Source organism: Arvicola amphibius, chromosome 2, assembly GCF_903992535.2.
Source record: "Arvicola amphibius chromosome 2, mArvAmp1.2, whole genome shotgun sequence".
Taxonomy (NCBI): Eukaryota; Metazoa; Chordata; class Mammalia; order Rodentia; family Cricetidae; genus Arvicola; species Arvicola amphibius.
The window spans coordinates 80,234,063-80,255,598 of record NC_052048.2 but is presented as its reverse complement, the minus strand read 5'-3'; the positions used below and the strand labels follow the sequence as shown (position 1 = coordinate 80,255,598).

The following is a 21,536-nucleotide window of genomic DNA, read 5'->3' as shown; positions in this document are numbered from 1 at the left end:
ATATAGGAGCAGGGAAGCATATATCTTAATTTAGGAAGCCATCTGAGGGTTGTCAAGAGACTTGACTCTAGAGGGGTTCCCAGGTTTCCAGGGAGACGCCCCCAGTTACTTCCTTGGGCAGCTGAGGAGAGGGAGCCTGAAAAGGCCAGTTCCTATAGCCATACTGATGAATTTCTTGCATATCACCATAGAACCTCCACCTGGCGATAGAAAATGACTGAGCCCCATATTGGAGCACCGGACTGAGCTCCCAAGGTCCTGATGAGGAGCAGAAGGAGAGAGAACATGAGAAAGAAAGTCAGGACCACGAGGGGTTTGTTCACCCATGGAGACAGTGGGACAGAACTAACGGGAGATCACCAACTCCAGTTGGATTGGGACTGATGGAACATGAGACCAAACCAGACTCTCCGAATGTGGCCGACGGTGGAGGCTGACAGAGAAGCCAAGGACAAAGGCGCTGATCTTTGACTCTTCTGCATGGACAAGCTCTGTGGGAGCCTTCTCAGCTTGGTTGATCACCGTCCTGGACCTGGGGGGAGTTGGGAGGACCTTGGTCTTAACATAGAATAGGAAACCCGATGGCTCCTTGGCCTCAAAAGGGAGGGAGGGCTGGTATGGGGGAGGGGAGGGGAGGGAAGGGGGAGGAAGAGGGGAGGAGATGGAAATTTTTTAAATAAAAAAATAAAAAAATAATAAAAAAATAAAATAAAAATAAAAAATAGAAATAAAAAAAAGAAGTCAAGAGTTGCTTCCTGCATGGCTCCATGTTTTTCCATGAAAAATCACTTTGCCCCTTCATTATTACAGTATTTCATTTTGGGACAGTCTTGTTTTATGAATTATTTTGCGTTGAGGAGATAAAAATATAATGAACATACAAACATATTAGATCAAGTATCACTTTCATTTTGTTTTACCATAATTAGTGAGTAATGAACAAAATCAGTGTGTCTGCTCAGAGAGAACATGGAGTGATTGTGTGACTTCAGGTACAAGATACATGGTTTTGGTTGATGCACTGTCCAATGTCAGGAACATTAATAAGTCTTCAGAAATCTCAGAAAGATAAAGACCTTGGCCACCCAAACTAGTTCCATGAGGAGATCTTTATGAAATACATAATGCCAGCAGGAAAAATAGTGGCTACTTATTAATAAGATATTAATTCTTAGCTATTACTGATAATCTTAAATACCTTAAATGCAAAAGTTATTCTTTGGGAATTGAATTTAGCACAGGTAAAACTGGAACCACAAAGACATAGATAGTTTATAAAGAAATCACACTTACCAGCCAGGTCTCCTGCAAGAAAGCAGCACCAGCAGTATCACTGCAGAGGATGTTGGGAAGTGGTCACACACAGAGCTTGATCACAACTCCCATGACATAAGTCTGGGAAAGATATGAAATTGTTCACAGAAAATGTATGTGTCTCTATGTGTATGTGTGTGTGTGTGTGTGTGTGTGTGTGTGTGTGTGTAAGAGAGAGACATTTTTGGACTACTGAGACTAAGAATAGAGCAATAACAAAGTGTGCACTAATAGTACTAACAAGAACACCTGTACAGACCTTGAGAAAAAAACCTGTGTATTATATCAAATATGTTTGTATAATAAAATGAACTTTAAGGAAAATGGAGAGTGCATTTATCCTCTGTTTTCTGTTGACTTGATCAGAGTTCTGGGCCCATCCTAATCCGCCAGTGAAAACATTTAAAGTAAATTACTCCATAATGTTTGCAAATGTTAACTCCTCTCTCTCTCTCTCTCTCTCTCTCTCTCTCTCTCTCTCTCTCTCTCTCTCTCTCTCTCTCTCTCTCTCTCTCTCTCTCTCTCTCTTCTTTTGCAGGAGGTAAACAAAGATTTACTTGACAAATAAGAAGTTAGCAAAGCAGTCTACATTTCCAGATTGGGGTAGTGTCTACAAGGAAGGACCTTGCTTCCCCACCACTTCCAGAAATGATTCTACTGAGAACCTGAAAACCTCGACCCAGCTCCCCCTACCCCTGAGTCCCCATTCACCTCTACGAGCCCTGTTTGTGTACAATCAGAGAACACCTCTAGTTACAGCTGGAGGGAACCCTGACTTCGAAAACTCATTTTAAACTCCTGCATGGATTTGAATGGAGGCACCATCTCCTGAGTCATTAGGGACAGAAATGGCTTTTGTTTTCAGTTTTTGGTTTATGAAAATCTTCACATGGAGTTTCCAGAAAGATGCTGCACAAGATAAATGACCTAGAGCCGCTGGTAGCCAAGGTGAAAGTCTATTAAAAACCTATTTCTACAAAGCACATTGTCCCAAGAACTTTATAGAAAAGACAAACTATTGAATACATTTACCAGATGAGGGCTCTGAGAGACAGGAGGGTTGGTTAGCCTGGAGGAAGGCACTGTTCTGGAAGGAGAAAAACTAAGATGGAAAGACTTTGCTCTTACATTTCTAGACTACCACTCAGGATCGCATAGTGAGTTGCCTGCTATCTGGAGGGGATGAAGTGAGAATGAACAGCTGAGCCCTCTTAGCATCTTGAACTTCCCAACTGCCAGAAGGAGTTCAGAGTGATACCCATGGCCCTGACTTTATCCTGCACGTAGGTGGGTCTTGTATATGTACAGAGTGAATTCCATTTTTCTCCTCAGTGGGTAGCCTGTGTTAGTTGGGAGGATGTTGGTGAGATGAGGAATCATGTCCTGCCACTGGCTCTTCTCAAGGTTAGTGGTAGACTCACGTATTCTAATATTGTGTTCTATTCTAACCAATTGCATTTATACACATGTAGGCTTTTCCCATTTCCATTCTCATACCAGATAAAGGTGTATGGCTTTAGGTTTCTTTTTGTGGTTTGCTCACAGTCCATGCCTGGCATCTGGGTCACCTGTGAGCTTTCATCACATCTTTTTTGACATCCCTACCCTGGAAGCTTCTCATATGCCACATTCTGTTTCTGATCCTCCACCTCTCTCTCTTTGAAGATGTTGACTTTAAGCAGCATCCATAATGTATCTGTTCCTTTTTCTTTTTAGTTGGTTTTATTGGTTAACTCATATTTCTAACAATTTTTTTTTTGGTTTTTTCAAGACAGGGTTTCTCTGTGGCTTTGGAGCCTATCTTGGCACTACCTCTTGTAGACCAAGCTGGCCTCGAACTCACAGATATCTGCCTGCCTCTGCCTCCCAAGTGCTAGGACTAAAGGCATGCGCCACCACCGCTCGGCCTAACAATTTATTTTTGTGTTGTTACTATTCTATATCCATAACTTAATGACAGTTATTTGATTTTTTGTTCCATTTTATTAATAATTATATCATAATTCTACATTATCCATTTTCTACTTTAATTTTGTAATGTTTTTCTGTGTGAAAGATGGGGGGGGTCTCATTCTGTAGGTCAAACTGAATTCAAGCTCAAAATGCTCCTGCCTTAGCCTTCAAAATGGTGCAATCACAGGCGGGTATCAACACACCTGCCTTCGCTTCCCTTTAGTCTCCTGTATGTATTAGTAAGTGATATTCAAGCAAGATAAAATGGACTTCTGATATTCAGCATGTAAATTTAATAAACCTTGCACTTTCATGAATGTGTGTTTTGTAACTGTTAGAGGAGACATTGGAAAATTCTGCTCTAATTAATTTTATACTATTCAAGAATTGCAAAGACTTTTCTTACTGCCAATGAAAATATTGTATCAGTATCAGTAAACAAAATTCAATTTAGCAAACTTAAAATATTAGAAATAAATTTATTTAATTAAAACATACAAGACTCTTACTGAAATTTCCTGTTTTACATTTTTGTAAGAATAACCTTACAAAGATTTAATAAATAAGAAAGGTGAGGTTTCTAGATACTTTAGAAATACATCGAAAAGATCTGCTTTATTAGAAATTATTGCAGTACAATAAAAAACTACATTAAAATTTTAAAATTTATTATACAATGCTAAGAACATCTTACGTTTTACTCTAGACCATGAGTTAAAACATTCCCAAGCATTCATAAGTATATGCAAGGATAACAGAATAGAAAATTACTAATGAACACTAAATTAATTAATGTTTCTTCTAAATTCCTGGCTTAAGTTTCATATAAATGCATATAGTCAGTAAATCTGAGAAAATTTGTAAAATGAGAAAATACAAAATACAATTCAAATGTGTCAGTATTATAAATGTACCCAAGCAAACCAATTATTGCATGTTTTCTGTCTTTAGCCTGCTAAGTCATTTCACATGTTTTCTTACAGGGATGGAAAACAAAAAATAGCTGCAATTCGTTAGATGGAATAATGTTTTTAGAATTATTGGAGTGTACACTCAGGAGAATCTATACTAAGTTATGCTGCTTAATACATTCCATTTGGGGTCACATTTTACACATTTTTTAGTATACATTCATTGTAAAAAGTGATTAGTTTCATGACGTTTTCATTCAGTATATACTATCCATCAGTCATCCTTCCCCCTGTTAGCCTTTCCTGTTTCTATCCACTCTTCTGCTTGGCACTGTGCTCTTCCCAATATTCCCTTTCTACCATCACATACATTATATTCAGAGATCATAGTAAGTGATCACAGTATATTTTTTATAAATCATTACACTAACGTTTTTATGTCAACAAGCATCAGTTGTGCTTGCATATGACACAGTGTGGCTCTAAAGTAAAAATCTAAGCAGAAAATTCTCTAATCATTTATTGCAGAAAACCCTAACCCATTTCACCACCTACTTAGAGCTTACTCTGAATGAATAGAAAAGCACTCACCTGGCCGGGCCTTTGATAAACATCCACATAGAATGAGGCTCTAAGAAGCAGTTATAAGGAAGAAATGTCATCAGCTCATCTCTCTCCAGACTCATAATTTTTATGTCATCTGGAAAAGAAAAGTTTCTGACTTTGACGTTGTTAGAAAGTGCAACCATCAAATGGGAAAGTAAACTTTCCTAATTCCAGGAAAACAGGGGAGCAGATACAGCTGAGCTCTGGGTTTCCCATGTGAGAGCTATCCTCCACAGGCCATATCTAACTGCCTGAATTGCTGATCTCAAGGCTTGTGTAAAAAACAAAACTAGTAACATTGCTTTCAACAAAAGCAGACAAACATTTCAGATTCCCTTGAGATATCCTTCCTGTTTCCAAAACATTCCTGAAAGTCTTTGTACTTCCTTCAGGGACTCATCTAAGAAGTAATAACAAGTTGTTAAAATTAAGAAACTGCCACCTCCTCCAAACACACTTAGGAAAAGTAATCTTTCTTACAGAGAGCACAGGTTAGGAGGTGATGTAACAGTAGCATCATCAAAAGCAGGCTGTGGGGATACGGGCGTAGCCCAGCTGATAAACTACATGCCTAGAAGGTATGAATCCCTGAGTTGTAGCCCAGTGCCACATAATCCAACACTGTAATGGACATATATATGTGTGTGTGTGTGTGTGTGTGTGTGTGTGTGTGTGTGTGTGTGTGTATATATATATATATATATATAATTACTACACTTTGGACACAGATCATAAATTCAAAATTGTCTGCCCCATGGCCAGTTCAAAGCTTGTGGGAGTCCATACTGCATTTCACTGCCAGAACAATTTCTTCCTCTACAATTTAGGCATGAACCTCCAGATACTAGTTGTGGACTGTTTTTCTATTCCTACTCCTTAACTTCCTCTAGTGACTGTACTCACAGGATTGTTATATCATACATTCAGAAGTAGAAACCAATAGAGTCTTTTATTAACACATAACTGTCAATGACCCATTCTTATAATTTATCATAAAATTTATTTCAGCCCGAATTATGACTGTCACCTTGGTTATTCTCTTATTTCAAATCTGTCTGATTTCTAAATGGTGACATTTGGGTGCACAAGAAAGATCTGTGGGGTAAAGGCATCTTGTACCAAGTCTCACAACAGGCATGCAATCCCAAATATCCACATGGTAGAAGGAGAGAACTTCCAAAGTGGACCCTAGACCTCCACATACACATATGAAATCAATGTGCACTTTTAGTAAATAGATAGTAAAAGAAACAAAAAGGATGAAATTTATTTTGTAAACCTACATATCTTCTTATAGGCTAACCACTCGCAGAACAAGGTGGAGATAGGCTAAGAAAAGGGACAGACTGTAGCAAACTTTCTTGTTGAATTATTTTTGGAACACCAGCTGCCAAATAATTTTTCAGATAATTGGGAAACAAAAACCTGCCTCAGGATCCAGCAATACCACTCTTGGGCATATACCCAAAAGATGCTCAATCATACTACAAAGACATTTATTTGTTTCACTCTGTTCATAGCAGCATTATTTGTAATAACCAGAATCTGGAAACAACCTAGATATCCCTCAACCGAAGAATGGATAAAGAAAGTGTGGCACATTTACACATTAGAGTACTACTCATCAGTAAAAACAATGACAACTTGAATTTTGCATGCAAATGAATGGAACAAGAAGACACCATCCTGAGTGAGGTAACACAGACCCAAAAAGACAAATATAGATTGGTATGTACTTACTCATAAGTGGATACTAGCTATAAACAAAGGATATTGAGTCTATAGTTCACAATAGTAGAGAAGCTAAGTAATAAGTGAACCCTAAGACAAACGTATATAGAGCCATAATAGTTAAGATTGCCTGACAAAATTGGCATCTTGGAGTTGTGGGGAGAAAGGAGGGTGAAAGAGAAAGAGGAGGACTCAAAGAGAGGAGTGAGGAGATCTTGACGGAATTGGATAGTTGAGATGGAGGAAGGACAGATATATGAGCAAGTATCGAGATATCTTGATTGAGGGAGCCCTTCTGGATCTAGAAAGAAAACTGACTCTATAGAAATTCCCAGGAATACACAAGGATGACCCCAGCTAAGACCCTAAGCAATAGAGGAGAGGGTGCCTGAACTGGCCTTGCCCTGTAGTCACAATGATGAATATTTTAAATGTCCCTATAGAATCTTCATCCAGTATCGGATGGATCCAGAGGCAGAGACCTCCATCATAGCACTGGACTGAGCTCCCAAGGTTTGGTTGAAGAGTGGGAGGAGTGAGAATATAAATAAGGAGGTCAAGACCATGATGGATATATGCACTGAAACAGTCTACCTGAGCTAATGGGAACTCATAAACTCCAGCCAGACTGGGAAAAAACAAACAAAGGTACAAAGTAGTCCCTCTGAGTGTGGTTGACAGTTTCATGGCTGGGGCAGACTTAGGGACCACTGGCAATGGAATTAGGATTTATCCCACTGCCTGTCCTGGCATTTGGGGAACCTATTGTCTTTGGATGGATAGTTTTCTCAGCCTAGATATAGTAGGCAGAGCCTTGGACCTTCTGCAAAGCAATGTGCCTTAGCCTCTGTATGAAATGGGATGGGGGATGAGGTGAGGGGGCAGGTGAAGGGAGTGAAAGGAAGGGAGGGAGTGGGAACTTGGACTGGAATGTATAGTAAAAAAAAGATACTTTGGTTTATTTTTTTTAAAAAAAAACTAAATAAAACAAATAAATTGTGGCTGTTTTGTCTACATGTAGATCAGTGTACCACACTTACATCTTGACCGGCTACAAGAGCCCTGGGAATAAGTTAGGTAGTTGTGAGTTGCCAAGTGGGTGCTGGAACTAAGCACAGATCTTCTCTAAGAGCAGGAATTGCTCTTGACCACTTTGTAATTACAGTATGTATGCTAATATTACCACTGTAATCATTAAAATGATTAAAATGTTTGTCTTTTTGCACTATTTTTTTCTTCAGCGTATTGTGTAGACTTTAACAACCATGAAATTCCTTAAAAACCTGGCCGGGTAAAGGCCGTCTGTGGATTCCTTTCTATTCTTGTGGATGGATTACCTAAATCCAGCTACACAAAGCCCAGCTGAGGCTCCTAAGTAGATTTGATCCCTACATTTCCAGTCTTTGTTCCTTTGGGAAGGCCCAGCTTTCCTGGTTGAAAGAGTGAAAGGCTAGCACTGAAGATGCACTGATGAAACAGTGCAGTTGGAAGCTCAGCCCTCACCACACCGCAGAGCAATAGAAAACACGATCCTGAGAGAGATAACCCAGACCCCAAAAAAAGGAATATGAACCTTCATCCAGCAATGGTGGGGGTAGAGACAAAGACCCACATAGGAGCACTGGACTGAGCTCCCAAGGTCCAGTTGAAGAGCAGAAGGAGGGAGAAGATAAGCAAGGAAGTCAGGACCACAAGGGGTTGGTCCACTCACTGAGACAGTGTGACTGATCTAATGGGAGCTCATCAAGGCCAGCTGGACTGGGACTGAACGAGCATGTGACCAAACTGGACTCTCTGAATGTGACTGACAATGGGGGCTGACTGAGAAGCCAATGATAATGGCACTGGGATTTGTTTCTACTGTATGTACTGGCTTTTTGGGATCCTAGTCTGTTTGGATTCACACTAACCAAGACCTGGATAAAGGGGGAAGGACTTGGACTTCCCACAGGGCAGGGTACCCTGCCCTCTCTTAGGACTGGAGTGGGAGTGTAATGGGGCGGGGGAGCAGAAGGGAGATGGGAGGAGGGGAGGAAGTGGAAATTTTGATTGGTATTATTTATAATGCAATAAAAATTAAAAATTAAAAAGAAAAAGTTGGTAAATGCACAGTAGAGAATCATGACCCTTAGGCATGGGACCGTGTTAGAAAAGGCACAGTGCAGAATTTTCCCTTTGAAGGCTAAAAAGACACAGCCTCCTGACACAGCATCATATGACTGGGCACACAAAGAGGACTCCTACATAACCTTCCCTTTTCTTTTTAAATAAAAAAGAAGGTTTTAACTTTAACATAGTAAAATTACATATACCAAAACAGGTATCAAGTAAGAATTATACTTACAATATTTATATCTACTTTACCTTTTATAATAACTAAGGAAAACTATAACTATAAATTCTTTGACTCCATCAAAGACTCCAGAAGGATATAATATTACCTAAGTAAACAGGAAGTAGATTGTAAGCAAGTTCCAAAACTCTAGAATTGACAGAGACATCTTGCTGCCTGGACAGTCACCCAAAGTTCTTCTGTACCATTGGGGCATCCAATCATCAGCCCACAAGCCCATAGTATCCAGCAGACTTTCCCATGATGCAGGAAATTTCAAAAACAGTTCCACCTATACATGCAGTTTGTCCATCGCATTTTTCTGTGTCCTGCAGAATGTCTAGCAGACTTTCATGAAGCAGGAACCCTGAAGCATGGTCTTTCTTTAGGCAACTTCAGCAGTCATTTCTCGGTGGATCCTCCATGTCCAGTTCATCTAATAATGTCCATAAGGAGCCTCTTCAATGCCCATCTTCCTCTTGAAGTAGATTGGTGCTGCCAGGAGCAGATGTGTCTCACTGTCATGAAAAATCCTAAGTTCTTAAACATTTTAAATGCCATATTCTGAAGGTCTCTGGAAGATGTGAAGAATACCTATCTGAAATACATCTCTGTATATCTAGAAAATTTAACTAACATGACTATAAGTTTGACTATTATAAATGACTCTCTATTAAGGAATATTTCTTCATTATACATTACATTTTAAATGAGCTATAAAAACACAATACCTTAATCCAAAGCAGAAATATACATATACACAGCATAACAAAATTGAACTTATATTTGTATCAATAAACCAAGATCCATACCAATGCTAATATCTATAGCATATCCTCCTTTAAATGTAAAGAAACAATTATAAACAATATTTGAAAATAGCAAGAGGCTATATGATTTGGAGTCCCCTGGACATGGTATGCATTTATTTATATGTGGATTTTAGCTTTTATGTACCTGTAAGCAAGCTACAATCTATATATCACCACAGAGGTTAGGATTGGAGTAGTGGATAGATAGAATGAATACATTTCCTTAGGATGGGCATATAGAATAGATGATGCTGGCTGGCTCGCTGGCTGGCTGGCTGGCTGGCTGGATGGATGGATGGATGGATGGATGGATGGATGGATGGATTGAAGGAGGGAGGGGGGAGTTGGAATGGAAGAACTGAATGGGGATAGGGAAGAAAAAGTGTGGAAAGAAAGGGAATGTTGAGGGAGACAACTAAATCTAAGGAACCCTTGAGGGGTTGTATGGGAGCATAATACAGTAAAAACTTACATGTTTCTGAACGTTAACTAAATTAAATAACCAAATAAGAGAGGAGACAGAGCCACAAGTAAACATCACTACTGACCAAATCTATATTCTAGTACCAGGAATGGGTTATATTTAATTGAGTTGTTGAAAAAATGCATGTTCAAAGAGATTTCAGAACTGCCCCGATCTATTGCTATTTAATGCCAAAGAAACAGACAGAGGTCTACATTAATTATAAACTGATTAGCATATTAGCTCAGACTTCTTATTAACTCTTATAACTTATAGTACCCCATAATTCTTGTCTGTGTTTGCCACATGGCTTGGTACCTCTTTCAGCCAGGGAGTCACATCTTGCTTCTTTTGTGTCTGGATTCCTCTGTGTCTGGGTATTGACTGCATACTGCCTCTTTTCTCTTCCCAGAATTTTCCTGTTCTCCTTCCGTGCTTCTACTTCCTGCCTGGTCAACCTGCCTCTACTTCCTGCCTCACTACTGGCCAAGCAGCATTTTATTAAGCAACTACAAGAAACAAATGTTTACAGACTAAAACCATTGTCCCACAGCAAATGGGCCCCATGGAAAGCCCACAAAACCCAGGATATCACCAAGGCTTTTTATTGACTGCTTTCCACAAACTGGTGGTAAAGCCTTCTTGCTGAAGACAATACCCTACACAAATGATTGAACACTGAAAATTTGAACTGGTGCCTATCTAGAACCTTAACCCTATGGTTTGTTTTCATCATTCTGGAGGGTGCACTGCACACCAACACAGCTACAAACCCTTCAAGCTACCTAATGCTCTTCCCACCTCCAATATATGCTGCTGCAATAGTGGCACAAAGCTTGTATAAATAACCAACCAATATGTGATTTGATTTAAAGCATGCACTCCACGAGATGAAATCCATACCTGACACTGCTTGGGCAGATAAAAACCTGAGATCAGATAGGCCAGAAGCCTAGGGGAAAACCAAATACAGCAGAATTTCTACATTCTGCTATAATAACATAGGAATAAAATGACTCCTAATGTCATTCTGCTATACTCATAGATTAATGCTTTTCTCAGCCATCATCAGAGAAGCTTCCTCTGGGAACACACGAAAACAAATATGGAGACTCACATACAGATACTATGCAGAATAAGACCTCAAAACACTAAGTCCTACATGGGATATCTTTCTCAAATCTTTACTCTCAGGACTCAGGGAACTCTGTGGAAGAGGAGGTGGAATGAAAGTCAGAGCCAGAGGGACTGATAACACCAAGGAAACAAGGTCTTCTTATCAAAGACTGCTCCAACAAAATCAGGTGAGGGATTCCGGGTAGGGCATGAAGATTAAGGAAATGTCATCCTGAAAGACATTGAGACAGAAAACACAGGATAGATTTGGGGGAATGCCAGCTTACTCTGCAAAGTCCTAAGTTTACTTCATAGCCTGCCTTATATAGAAAAGCAGAACAAAGCACAACATAGATGGTCTGTCAGTATTTTACCACAAGATTATTTCTGTCTTGTTGTAAGCAGTTTCAAATTCTATTTTGATGTTCCTAAGGTTTGGCATCAGCAGTATTCTTTCTACTAGGTAGTGTGTGTTATTCTTTCCGCGGAAGGAAACTTGGGACAGCGAACCCACATGGAGGAAAGACTGTTTATTAGGAAAACGGGTGTCCCACACGCGAGGTAGGAAGGAGTGGGAGAGAGAGAGAGAGAGAGAGAGAGAGAGAGAGAGAGAGAGAGAGAGAGAGAGGGAGAGGGAGAGGGAGAGGGAGAGGGAGAGGGAGAGGGAGAGGGAGAGGGAGAGGGAGAGGGAGGAGAGGGAGAGGAAGGGGGAGAAGAGGGAGAAGTAGTGGGAGAGGTAGAGGGAGAGAGAGAGGGAGGAGAGAGGAGAGAGAGGGAGAGGGAGAAGGAGAGAGGGAGAGAGGGAGGGAGGGAGGGAGGGAGGGAGAGGGAGAGAGAGAGAGAGAGAGAGAGAGAGAGAGAGAGAGAGAGAGAGAGAGAGAGAGAGAGAGAGAGAGAGAACGAGCATGGGAGGTTTTTTACTTTTAAAGGGGACTTACTCAGGCGCTGTTGCATGTTGCGGTGTTCCTGGGAAATGTAGTTCTTCGGTCCCTGGGATGAAACTGTGATCTGCAACTGCTCACAAGGGCCTTAGGCGCACAGAGGCCTTTTGGGAGACTTAGTTCTTGGGCAAGTGACACTATGGCCTCTGGGCTTGCACTCAGAGGGGGTGGGAGGCGCAGTTCCCCGGGAGAATCACAGTGTGTCCTCTTCTGATAGGCAAAATGCTCTTTCTCATGGGCTTAATCAGAACTTTTTCACAACCCTCAAGGAAGCTGGAATAAGCAGAGTAGCCAGGCTTGAACTCAAATGACATTTTAAGTCAGAATTGACTCCAAATGAAAACTGAGTCACACGTGGGCTCCAACACCTTCTAAACACAGCACACCAACATACATATCAATTCAGAGACTGTGGCAGCATGCACAGGCACCGCACAGGTCTGCACTACATGGGGTCCTAGAGCTGAAAGAAGTGGACACAGGATCACAATCCTAACCTGGAATCTATCTTCTTCTTATACCCCTTGCAAATGAAAAAATAGTTTTAATCAGGGGAGCCTCACTAGGAAATAAACCACTCTTAAGGCTAGTTCCCATGCCCTGTAGTAGATAATCAACACAAAATCTAAATGGAATATTTGCAGATCCTTTACATTGATATTGTGACTTTTGATTTTTCAGTTTTTATAAGATTCTTGTGTGTGCAAATGTGTGTGTTTCTATGTCTGTATGTGTTTCTTGTGCTTTTTTCTATTTTTTGTTGCATTTTTTATTTTTTATTTTAATTTATTTTTTCCATTCAAAAATTACACTTCCTCCTCTCCTCCTATTCCCCTCCCTTAAGAGAGGGCATGGAAACCTGCCCTGTGGGAAATCCAAGGCCCTTCCCCCTACATCCAGACCTAGGAAACTTTGCATCCAAATAGACTAGGGTCCCAGAAAGGCATTACATGCAATAGAAACAAGTCCCAGTGCCTTTACAAATGGCTTCTCAGTCAATCCCCATTGTCAGCCACATTCAGAGACTACAGTTTGATCACATGCTTGTTCAGTCCCATTCCAGCTGGATTTGGTGAGCTCCCATTAGAACAGGTACACTGTCACAGTGGGTGGACCAACCCCTCCCGGTCCTGACTTCCTTGCTCATCTTCTCCCTCCTTCTACTCTTCAACTCAACCTTGGGAGCTCATGCCTTTGCTCTAATGAGGGTCTCTGTCTCTATCTCCATGTGTCGCCAGATGAAGGTTCTATGGTGATAATCGAGATATTCTCGAGATATTGTGATTATGGGACAAGGCCAGTTCAGGCACAGCCTCCTCTGCTGCCCAAAGACCTAGCTGGGGATATCCCCATGGACACCTGGGATTCCCCCTAGAGTCAAGTCTCTTGTCTGATCTCCAAAATATATAAAGAACTCAAGAAACAGGACATTAAAATTCTAATTAAACCAATTAAAAAATAGGGTACTGAATTGCACAGAGAATTCTCAACAGAAGTAGTTCAAATGGCCAAAAGACACTTAAGGTCATGTTCAACCTCCTTAGCTATCAGGGAAATGCAAATCAAAACAACTTGGAGATATCATCTTACACCTGTCAGAATGGCTAAAATCAAACACACCAAGGATAGACTATGCTGGAGAGGATGTGGAGTAAGGGGAACACTCATCCATTGCTGGTGGGAATGCAAACTTGTGCAAACACTTTGGAAATCAGTGAGGCAGTTTCTCGGGAAATTTGAGATCAACCTACTCCAGGACCCAGCAATAAACATCCTGGGAATATACCCAAGAGATACCCTATCATACTACAAAAACATTTGTTCAGCTATGTTCATAGCAGCATTATTTGTAATAGCAAGAACCTAGAAACAACCTAGATGCCCCTCAATGGAAGAATGGGTAAAGAAAGTGTGGAATATATAGACATTAGAGTACTACTCAGTGGTAAAAAACAATGACATCTTGAATTTTGCATGCAGAAGGATGGAAATGGAAAACACTATCCTGAGTGAGATAACCCAGACCTAAAAAGACGAATACAGTATGTACTCACTCATTAGTGATTTCTAACCACAAATGAAGGACATTGAGCCTATAATTCATGGTCCTAGAGAAGCTAAATGGAAAGGTGAACCCCCCCCCTCCAAAAAAAAACATGTAGTTATCCTTCTGGATATTGGAAGTAGACAAGATTTCCAGGCAACAATGGAGAGCTTGGGGATGGGGGTGGGCTGATGGTATGGGGAGATGGGGTGAGAGAAGTGAGAAGGGGAGGATGGGGAGAACTTGGGGAAATGGGACAGTTGTGATGGAGGAAGAGTGGATATGGGAGCAGGGAAGTCTATATCTTAATTAAGGGAGCCATTTAAGGTTTGGCAAGAGACTGGACTCTAGAGGGGTTCCCAAGTGTCCAAGGAGATGCCCCCAGCTTGCTCCTTGAGCAGCAGAGGACAGGGCACCTGAACTGGCCCTATACTATAGCCACACAGATGAATATCTTGCACATCACCATAGAACCTTCATCTGGCATTGGTTGGAAATAGAGACAGAGACCCATATTGGAGCACTGAACTGAGCTCCCAAGGTACAAATGAGGAGCAGAAGGAGAGAGAATATGAGCAAGGAAGTCAGGGCTGCGAGGGGTGTGCCCACCCACTGTGATGGTGGGGCTGATCTAATGGGAACTCAGCAAGACCAGCTGAATTGGGACTGATGGAGCATGTCATCAAACCAGACTCTCTGAACGTGGCTGACAAGGAGAGCTGACTGAGAAGCCAAGGACAATGGCACTGGGTTCTGAGTCTACTGCATGTACTGGCTTTTGGGAACCCAGTCTGTTTGGATCCTCACCTTCCTAGACCTGGAGGGATGGTGAGGACCTTGGACTTCCCAGAGGACAGGGAACACTGACTGCTGTTTGGACTGGAGAGGGAGAGAGAGGAGGAATGAGGGGAGGGGAAAAGATGAAAATTTGTAATAATAACAACAATAATAATAATAAAATATTTTAAAAATCAAAAAGAAAGGAAGGAAGGAAAGAAGGAAGGAAGAAAGGAATAAAAAAATCACTATCACCATTCAGCATCATTTGAGTATCCTCATCATCAACGGTACATTTATGATATAAAATAAAAAGAAGAGAATAAGAAATTTCCTGTAGAAATGTCAAATTATGGTCTATAGTGAACTTAAAGGACTCTATAGCACTTGGCAGCAAAAAGTTCACACGAATGTGTTTGTGGTATATGATAAAATTATATTTAAATATATGAAGAATCTTAATTTGCTACTTGGACTATTAAACAGTTAATGAAAAGTCTGTTTTTTAGACAAAAATTATTGGTGCTACACCAGCATCATTCCCTACAACCATCTGCACCTCCAGGTCCAGGGAATTCAATGACCTCTTCTGACCTCCCTGGGAACCAAAAATTCACACATGATCACAAGTTGGCACAACACTCTCCATATACATTAAAATAAATACATTTTAAAGAAAAAAATACAATTTTTTACATAATCTGGTGGTATTTTGACCGAATGTTTTTCAGTATATTGATTATTCTGTTATCAGAACTGATTTGTACCAAAGGAGTAATTGTGGGATAAACATTCATAACAAGCTTCTGAATGATCTGGATGACTGGGTTGTACATCCATAACAGGACTGCAGTGGTTGAGATGATGAAGTCCATCCAGTACATGACCACAAAGAAAGTCACCAGCAGCAAGATGGTCTGGGTGGCCTTTTTCTCATGGGATGATCTCAGGTGGCTGAGGCTGTGAAGATACTTGTGTTGCCTCTGATGCCTGAACAAGATAAGTACCATGTATGCACTTGTGATCAGCATAACTCCTACAAGAAATATATCAATGGAGGTTGTCACTGTTAAAATCAGTGCCCTGATGATGTAGTGTGTGGGGAAGAGTGAGCAGGATTTAGTGACCTTCATCTGATTGGTCTCACTAACATTGGTAAAACCACTGACATAAACGATCAGGTAGCTATTGAATGTCAATGTGAGAGACCAAATATGAAAGAAAGCATAGATTATGTACTTCTTTAGCTTAGGTTTAAAGTTCACCAAGAAAGAGGTACTGGGACTGATAGTGACAGCCTGGAACACACTCAGGAGGCAGGTGATGCAGATGGAGAGGCCTCTCATCACTCTGCTTATGTAAAACGCTGTCTTGCATTTGACATCATTGTTAATATTCAGTGACTCAAATATGTCTGTAACCCAAACAACCCCTCCAGTGAGGAGCATTACTGTATGGGTGAAGGTCAGTTGACAAGAGACCAGGTCCATGGGCTTAGGTCTGTGACAAAGGATCGTGAAAGTGTAGAAAAGAAGAAGAAATATATTGGCAAGGACCCCAACTCCATTTTCAAAATGAAAAACATTGTTTATGAAGGACATATTTGGGAAGTGTAATCATTCAGAAAGCATAGTGGAAGCTTATTTCATATACCTAAAAAATAACAGAGTATACATCAAACTTGTGACTTGTATCAATATGTCTATATCATCACTATCTTTAACTCTTAAATTATCTGTCACTTTACTTTCGTTGTTCCAGACTGGACATGGCCTATATTTCTACGTACCCTCCACGTAATTCCTGTATACATAGCATATTGTGCATAATAAATGCATTGTCACCTACATCTTATACAGAATGCACACTTCATGTTCCTGTATTGCATCTGGGCCTCATGTTTTAGAAATCCAAACCTACTGATTTATATTGCTTTATTTTATAATTGAAACCTAAAACAGTCCCCTCTCCATTGTCTCCTACCACCACCGCCATTCTAGCCATGATTCTATTTTGCTTTCCTGGTATCTGTAGTTACTACAGGCTAGATATTCAAATCTGCAGATGTGGATCTGGGAGCCTGCAAAAGAGAGAACATGGAACACTAAAACAAATATTATTTGCAATACATTGTAACAAACATGAACTTTCCAAAGATGACCATATAGTGATCCTGTTTTGAAATTTCTATTTTAAAAGAGATTTTTTTCCCATGCAGTGGACATCAAGGGCCTCAGTGTTACCATACATCATCAACACACAGGCAGTTTCTATAATTTCAATCAACAGTCTTACCTTTGGTGTTTATGTTAGATATTTGGCCTAGTTACCAGTGTCGTTATTTTCTCACATTAATATAATTCAGTACTTTAAAAGTGGCTTTGTAATAGAGAAATAAAAAAACAATTACCTTGACACAGGTTCTTGTAAGAAAAGGTTGCCCAATTGTATTTTCAAGTTCACTACTATACTCCACATACACAAATTAATGCATGCATGCATGTATAGAAATGTTAGTGTGTAAGCTCACTCTAAAACCTCCCCGTGGATGTAAAACCATATAGAAACCATATATCGTATGCTTTATATTTATGTGACTATGTAAAAGTTTAATCTAGTAATTGAATAGATTCATACGAATTGTAAAAGCAAAGAGTCTGTTTCTCCATCCAACAAATATTTTTGGTAGCTGCACCATGTTGTTCTCTGTTTTAGAGTCTCCAGAACACGGATGGGAGAGATGGCATTTGCTCTTGTGGAAAACCTGGGTTTGGTTCTCCAGTAGCGACATGGTGGCTCATGACCATCTGTAACTAAATCCAGAAGCTCTACTGCCTTCTTCTGACTCAGGCAAGCAAGTGGTGCACAACATGCATGCAGGAAAAACACATATGTATATAAAATGAAATAAATAAATCTTAATAAATAAAAGTTCCAGAATAAAATCTCATTCAAGTGTTGATCTCCAAACTGTAAAAACTGTAGCCCAAGTTCAACTTTAAAATTGCAAGTGGTCAAATCATATACATGTAACCATTCATTATTAGCTCTAGATCTACAAATTATTAATACAGCAAATATATTATAAGCCTCATGAAAAAGATAATATAATAATATACAAAAGTAAACTAAAAAATATTTTCTTATCCCGAAACTATGCACTTCAAACTCTCTACTTCATATCCATTGCTTTGTAAATGTTTATCACATACAAAAAATGAGATGTCTTCTAGTTGATCAACTGGCATCTTTCTCTTAGGTTCACTGGAGCTTAAACTGGACCAGAAATGTCCATAGCTATCATGGCTACAAATTGAGGTGTTAATGCATATATTCACTGAGAAAAGGCATTTGTTTTATAGGAGCTTTTTTTGCAATGCTGAGACTACTGTACATATTCTGCACTTTCTAGAAAAGCTCTCTAAAACTAAGACACACATATCCTTGAGTTCTGAGATTTTGTTTGTTGGTTCTTGCTTTTAAAACAGGACCTCAGTCTACAGCTGATGCTTGCCTTGACCTTCCTGTGAACCTGAGGATGTTCTCAATCTTATGCTCCTTCTTCTACCTCCTGAATGCTGGAGTTACTGGTGTGCACAGCAATTCAAGATGTTTATTTTAGTTTAAATTCTAAGTATCTATTAGATAATTTTATTTAATGCCTCTGACAGTTCCATAACAGAAGAACAAAAAGAATTATCCTAAGCTAATGTAACCAAGAAGCCATAGAATGTAATAAAATACCAGAGAGTCTACAAAGTACTGGAGTGTCAAGGAGATATGGACCGTCTAGGACTCACTGTATACAAACCTCAAAGCCTGCAGGAGTGTGAAGACTGGGGCTGCTCAGGCTGATATGGAAGCACTGGATCACATTCAGAGCAGACACTGAAGGTGGCTGTTGGTTATTGCTGCATCTGGATCTCACAATAGTTTAAATTGCAATACTTAGCTGTAAGTACTAAAACCCAAAGTGTGCCCATGAATACTCATAACAGTGGGGAATCCATCACCATTAAATTGACCCAGACCAAAAGATCAAGCAGCTGTTAGAAGAAATGTGCAACAAAAGCAAGTGTTCTTCTTCTTCTTCTTTTTTTTTTTTTTTTTTTTTTTTTTTTTTTTTTTTTTTTTGGTTTTTCGAGACAGGGTTTCCCTGTAGTTTCTAGAGCCTGTCCTGGAGCTAGCTCTTGTAGACCAGGCTGGCCTCGAACTCAGAGATCCGCCTGCCTCTGCCTCCCGAGTGCTGGGATTAAAGGCATGCGCCACCACCGCCCGGCCAAGTGTTCTTCTTTTATAGCTCCATGTTCTTCTAAGAAAAAACTCACTTTACCCCTTCGTTATTAGAGTTTTAATTTTAGAAGAGTCTTGTGTTATGAATTATTCTGGTCTTTTTATTTTGCTTTGAGGAGATAATAACATAATCAACACACAAATATATTAGATCAACTATGACTATCATTTTGTTTTACCATAATTAGTGAGTAATGATAAACATCAGTGTGTCTGCTCAGAGAGAACATGGAGTGATTGTGTGACTTCAGGTGACAAGATACATGGTTTTGCTGATGTACTGTCCACTGTCAGCAACACTAACAAGTCTTAGGGAATCTCAGAAATATGAAGGCCTGAGCCACCCAAACTAGTTCCACAAGGAGATCTTTATGAAATACATAATGCCAGCAAGAACAAATAGTGACTACTTATTAATAAGGTATTAATTCTTAGCTATTACCCAGTACTCTTATTAATTTAAATATGTAAGTTATAGTTGGGAAATTGAATTTAGCACAGGTAAACTGGAAGCACAAAGGCACAGATAGATTGTAACGATCTCACACTCACCAGCCAGGTCCCCTGCAAGGAAGCAGCAGGAGCAGTGTCACTGCAGAGCCTGTGGGGAAGCAGTCAGAGCCAGAGATTGACCACAACTCCCATGACTTCAGTCTGGAGAAGATAGGAGAACGTGTGTGTGTGTGTGTGTGTGTGTGTGTGTGACGTTATTGGACTACTGAGACTAAGAACAGAGAAATAGCATAGTGCGCACTAGGAGTACTAACATGAACACCTGGGCAGCCCTTGAGTGAAAACCTGTGAGCTATATCAAATATGTTTGTGTAATAAAATCAACTTTAGGAAAAATGGAGAGTGCATTTGTCCTCTGTTTTCTGTTGACTTCATCAGAGATGTGGGCCTTACCTTGTCTGCCCATGCAAAGTTTTAAAGTAAATTGTTCAAAACAAATGAATGTTCCATAGTGTTTGCAAATGTTAAATCTTTCTCTTTCTTTCTTTCTTTCTTTCTTTCTTTCTTTCTTTCTTTCTTTCTTTCTTCCTTTCTTTCACCCTTTCTTTCTTTCTTTCTTTCACCCTTTCTTTCTCTCTTTCTTTTTTGCAGGTGGTAAACAAAGATTTACTTGAAGAGTAAGAAGTTAGCGAAGCAGTCTGCATTTCCAGATTGGGATAGTGTCTACAAGGAAGGACCCTGTTTCCCCACCACTTCCAGAATTGATTCTGCTGAGAACATGAAAACCTCTACCAATTTTTCTCTACTCCTGAGTTTTCCTTCACTTCTAAGAGCCCTGTTCGTGTGCAGTCAGAGAACACCTCTAGTTACAGCTGGAGGGAACCCTGACTTCAATGACTTATTTTTTTTTTTTTCGAGACATGGTTTCTCTGCAGCTTTAGAGCCTGTCCTGGAGCTAGCTCTTGTAGACCAGGCTGGTCTCGAACTCACAGAGATCTGCCTGCCTCTGCCTCTGCCTCACAAGTGCTGGGATTAAAGGCGTGGGCCACCACCACCCGGCTTTCAATGACTTATTTTGAAGCCCTGCATGGATTTGCATGATGGCACTATCTCCTGAGTCAATAGGGAGGGAAATGGCCTTTTTTCATTTTTTGTTTTATTAAAATCTTCACATGGAGTTTCCAGAAAGCCGCTGGATAGGATAAATGAGCTCCATTGACTGGTATTCAAGGGGAAAGTCTATTAAAAACCTATTTCTCCAAAGCACATTGTCCCAAGAACTTTATAGAAAAGACAACTTACTGCATGCATTTATCAGATGAGGGCTCTGAGAGACAGGGGGGTTGGTTAGCCTGGAGGAAGGCACTGTTCTGGAAGGAGAGAGACTAAGATGGAAAGTCTTTGCTCTTACATTTCCAGACTACCACTCAGGAGCACATAGTGAGTTGCCTGCTATCTGGAGGAAATGAAGTGAGAATGAGCAGCTGAACCCTCTTAGCATCTTGAACTTCCCAACTGCCAGAAGGAGTTCAGAGTGATACTCATGGCCCTGACTTTATTCTAGAACATAGGCGGGTCTTGTATATGTTCAGACTGAATTCCATTTTTCTCCTCAGTGGTTAGCCTGTGTTAGTTGGGAGGATGTTGGTGAGATGAGGAAGTATGTCCTGCCACTGGCTCTTCTTTCAAGGTTAGTGGATAGACTCACGTATTCTAATACTTGTGTTCTATTCTAACCAATTACATTTATATACATGAAGGCTATTTTTCCGTTTCCATTCTCATACCAG

The 21,536-nt window shown here is 40.2% G+C and overlaps 1 pseudogene; it reads right to left on the bottom strand.

Moving 5' to 3' along the window:
• Window positions 1-15,692: 15,692 nt before the first annotated feature.
• Window positions 15,693-16,631, bottom strand: LOC119807494 (annotated as a pseudogene).
• Between the last annotated feature and the right edge of the window lie 4,905 nt (window positions 16,632-21,536).